Below are 5,033 nucleotides of genomic sequence, written 5' to 3'. Positions count from 1 at the left end.
GTAGAAAGAAATTAAACTTTTTCACTATACACAACTCTTTTTTAAACTTATACATAGGCTATTAGGTATAACAAAAAAATGGACCCCCACAAATACGGGACCTAAAGCGGTTGCTTTATTTGCTTTATGGAAGGGTTGCTTTATGGAAGGTACTAGTGACGATTGTGCCCGGGCCCAATAACAGTAAAGTTTTCGTATGTCCTCTATGATTATTTGAAGCAGCAGATTCAAAAGAAGTTGCACGGGGCAGTTTAGAGCTAAAGCATCAATTTCCTCAGCAATTATGCTTGCTACCTCATTTTCCCAGAAGTATAATTGTAAATCTAAAAGTGATTTAACCCTTCAGTAGTACTCAAAAAATAAAATATGTTGCTCTGACAGAAAGCAAGAAGTTATATTGATCCCAACAGTGGTCAGTAGTAATGCAAACAGAAGCAGGGATAGGATCTATCCATTGACAAGAATCTAAACTAAAATCCTTATAACTTGTTACAAAATGGTGCACTTATCCACTTTATATCCATTTTTTTCCAACTGAGAGGCCAATGTACGTTATCTGCATTCCACGTGCTAGAAAATACGAAGTTGATAAACTCCATATTCTTGAATTAGCTGTACATAGAACAGATACAACAATAGGTAAATTGTCCAGCACGATTAGGATGTGTAGCAATGTAGATTAGAATATTTAGCAATCGGAATAACTAAATTAACATATTCTGTTTCTCATAGGATGAAAAGGCTAAAGTTGGTAGGTTGACAACTTCAGATTAACAACAATCCTACATGAAAAGAACACTTTACTACAGGGACACTTATTAGTTTACATCATTGTTGTCGAATGAGACCGTTTGATCTCCCTATGTTCACATAACTTACAAGGAAAAATCTTAGAACCTCATATAAGCAATTCAGAAACTTTCGTTGCAATCTAAAAAGAAAGAAAAAAATTAACTTTAAGCACACATAACATTCCAAGCAAATCTGAACATTCAACTATGAAGTTGCTGGTTTGAAACAATCAAGCGACCTTTCTATTTGTTAGGATATTTTAGGCAAATCCGTGTACACCGCCATGACAGAACTAAACAAAGGTTAATGATTTTCTAAAAGATTCAATATGCTAAGCCTGCTGGAACAGAAGTGTAGAATCTAATGACTGAAACAACTAAAAGAGACATCCCTGAAATGATGAACTTTGAAAAAGAAATAAAATATAACGAAAAACAAAAGGAAAAATAGAACATGATCTGGTGCAATTTACTGAAATAGAAGTCAGATATATATCTGCTTGTTTAAGAATAGCTAATGCGAAAGATACACATTACAAGCTTCATTATGTTCGTATGACACCATTAAATTTTAAGTAATTGAATTACTGCGAAGAATGAAACTAACCTGAATGAAATATAGCCTGACTGGTTAGCAAATGTGATAATACATTTTGTATCAGGCTTGGTTACTGGAAAGGAATGCTTTAGGATGTCAGTTGTCCTATCACGAAGCTGCATGATAAAAATACTCCGGGTTAATATAGAACATTATATAAGATGCGGCACTAAATATACAAAGACAACTTTGAGGACATCAATCTTTGAATGGGTAGTAAAGATATACCATAAAAATACTAATTGTTCTGTAAAGGTATTCATGAATTCTTTTGTTTCTTCTAGCAGTTGTACCCATTCATAGCAACGTAAAAAAAAGACAATGACTATCATATTAAACAGACATTGGAAAAGTAAATATACTAATTGCTACATCTATTCTTTTAAACCTAAATTCCCACAAAACAGCGACAAAATGAGCTGAAGAACATACCTGAACAAATTTAAGCACATGCCGTAAGATTTCAACCATAAGAAGTTCTGTCTTTGGGATTTTTTTGTTGTTGAAGGTCAGTGGAGGAGGCAAACATGATAAAACGAACTGAAATCACATGAATTTTTGGTTAATAAGCTAAGGAAAAAGAGAAAGGTCTACAAATAACTATAAATTGAGATTGCCATTATCAGCTCACATATACTTGTTCTTGATATAGACGGAATGACAGCTCACTGATGCACTTCATAAAATTTGAAGCTTTACTGTTCCTGATGGTGAGTTAGTATTTGTTAAGGTTTCCATAGTCATTTTCAGCTGCAATGTATACTAAAGCTCTTCAATTTCAATTCTCCGTCCTCCTATTGCTATCAGAAAAGTGGTGATCTACAAGAGGAAAACAGAGAAAATCAAAAATCAAGAATAAGCCTGTAAGAAACCAAAAAATAGATAGAGTAAAATTAATGAAAGAATATAAGTTTCTATTAGAAAGGCAAAGAAGGTTAAGCGTCGGACCTGAGTGATGGATCTTTCTCTTGCCACTATTAACATAGTTGTTTTGAGCCCTAAGAGAAGAGCATTGATACATTGTCGTTGACTACCAGGTAATAGGTAATCAGGTTGTTACAACTGGCTCCTTTTTTCAAATCTCAGTACATGGACACTTTAGCCTTTGTTATCCAACTTTCACTTGCTTGTGGCAGAGTTTCAACCTGCCTTCCATATAAAAAACCTTAGAGCTCACAAGCTCGTCTATCTGGTAGTTAAGTTGTCTCATGGCCCTTAATAGTATATTCCATAGAGAGTGTAGCAGCATCTCATAACTGAGTAGGCATATTAAACAAAGGCAGTTTAATATAACTGCAATATGAAGGTGGAGCATTTAGTAATAGCATATTAGAAAATATTGAACAGTTATCCATATCGTGAACGTAGCAGTGTGAGAATTTTTTTAAACTCATATACTTATCTTCTGCAATTATCAGTAGGAGAATGTTTGAAAATTTTAAGAAACTTAAATTTGTTGTTTATTGGGTAATAAACACATGAATATTAAGTTCCACTCACTTCAATGGGGGTTTTGTATTTTTTATATTAGCTCTACAACATCAGCAAGAACATTTGTGCAAGCAACATAGACAATGCACTCTCTAGTATCAGAACTATAACTTTTTTCTTTTAATAAGTACTATATAAAACAATATCTTATTATAATCATTTATGAGATGTGAAGGTACAAGAAAATGCCATGCATTTATGAATGATAGCAAGAAAAGCTCAGGATGGATGGACAATATGCTACTTGCAGATTAGGAAATTAATTTACCTTTTCAACAACTTCATATCCAACTTTGAGCCTCACATCTTGGTCTTTTTCACATTCATGATGTTCCAAGTAAATTCAGCAGCAACTCTTGATTTTTTCTGGAAGTTTAGAAATACACAAAGTATGAAGGTCCCAGTGAGACTGTTACTTCAAGGATTTAAGCAACATGGCAAATGCCAAGATAAATAAAAATATCAACCAACATGCCGAGTTCCAAGAAAAAATCAGAATATCAATCAACTATGCCTCAATCCTAAGCTAGTTGGGTTTAGCTACATGGATCTTCTATATCTATGTTTGCATTTACTAAAATATAAGAGCAAGTTATGAGCATACAAAATATGTGTATCACATAGTTTATTCAAGGGTAACAAAATCTTAGTGCACAAACCTGTTCTCAAGGTAGAAGATGAGGCTCCTGTTAGAGTAGCTCTCTGCCTCGCTAATTCACTATTCAATTGGTAGCAAGGTGATATTTCAGTGGACTCACTGGTTGGATTCTTCATTCTAGAACGAAGATATGTCGTTCGGCGCTCCGGTAAATTTAGTTCTCTTTTTTCAGCCGACCTCGCCCTATACATTTCGCGACGTCTTGTTTAATTTGGATGCCTCTTTCTTCAGAGCATTGACGTTTCCCTTTTTGTTTCCAGCATGTTGAATCCACAGGTTTTTTAAAATTTGACATCTTTGGTCTGTCTGTCGGCAAGCAGGGATGTCGACGGAGTGCTGTCGGTTTCACTACTTCTTCGAAGGGAAAAAACATTGAACACAATGATAATTAAATACAAACAAATAGAGTTTTTGAGAAACCTTAGATAAATCAAAGGACAATACAAATCAGAAACTTTTAAAAATAGATAAAGCAGAAAAGAAAGACAAACAGTGGAAAAGGGAAATATCCCCAAAATAAGAGTTCATACCGATAAATAAATAAGGGGCCTGCTGACTAATAAAATAAAAGAGCTTCAGAAGAAGGAACCACGGTTGAAGAATGAAGCAGCGCTGGGTGTTTAGAAAATGGAAAAGATAAAGATTTTGTTAGTAGATAAACAATGATTGGAGAAGAAGCACAGTAGGGAAAGATTAATTCAAGTTCAGGCTTAGCAATGGGAAAAAGCCGAAGAAATTAGGTTTAAACTCCAATTTAACAGCTCAAAATTAGGTAAAACATATAGATTTGCCAAGTAAAAAATTAGGTAAAGCATATAAAAAGAAGAATGCAGAGCAACACCCATAAATCACAGCAGTTGTAAACATTTTTCCGAATAAATAACCTGTACAATAAAATATAAAATAAAATCCAAGAACAACAAACTAACCAATTGAGATGTGGGAACAAAGAGGATGTACACTGGGAGAGCAGAGCAGATTAATCACTTTAAGATACAAAGAAATCTGGAAAAAACAGAGGAAGAAGAAACCCCAATAATAAGCAGTGGCTGTAGAGGTAAATGTGCAGGTGTAATGTTGTTAATATCAGGGGAAGATGTAAAATAAGCTTTGAAAATGCCCCAGAATTTCCATTATTTACAAATTTCTCTGATGGCAATGAAGGTAAACAAATTGAAAAATAGGGGCAAAAATATAAAAGCTTAAGCTGTCGACAGACACGCGTCTGTGTCAGCTGAACATTAGCACTTCTAATATAGTACTAGCTAATCTTGCCCATACTTCGCATGGGCCTAACAACTTGCAGTCTAGATGATTTTGTTCATGCGCTAACAATTTTCTTCTAACTTGCGTCTGCAACCTTGAAGCTTTGGATTAATTGAGGCAATAATAGCACAAGAGTGTGGCCTTAATATACTGAACCATAAACCAAACCAATACAACAACAAACAGAAGACAAAATAAGATACAACATGATTTGTTTTATCAATTGAAT

General features: G+C 34.3%; 1 long non-coding RNA gene across 8 annotated transcripts; it reads right to left on the bottom strand.

The window, feature by feature from the left end:
- Nucleotides 331-4,620, bottom strand: LOC109232182. 8 transcript variants are annotated; one of them, XR_002068913.1, is made up of 9 exons: nt 4,468-4,620; nt 4,069-4,150; nt 3,540-3,892; nt 3,149-3,246; nt 2,338-2,682; nt 2,021-2,208; nt 1,822-1,929; nt 1,399-1,505; nt 331-612 (listed from the first exon to the last, which is right to left on the bottom strand). It is a non-coding gene; the product is annotated as an uncharacterized LOC109232182 (long non-coding RNA). The 8 variants fall into 8 exon arrangements; XR_002068916.1 differs by having other exon boundaries at nt 2,027-2,208; nt 2,338-2,645; XR_002068914.1 differs by having other exon boundaries at nt 2,338-2,645; nt 3,540-3,889.

The sequence above is a fragment of the Nicotiana attenuata genome, chromosome 9, assembly GCF_001879085.1.
Source record: "Nicotiana attenuata strain UT chromosome 9, NIATTr2, whole genome shotgun sequence".
Classification (NCBI taxonomy): Eukaryota; Viridiplantae; Streptophyta; class Magnoliopsida; order Solanales; family Solanaceae; genus Nicotiana; species Nicotiana attenuata.
The sequence above is the reverse complement of the archived record's forward strand: the minus strand, read 5'-3'. Positions and strand labels throughout refer to the sequence as shown.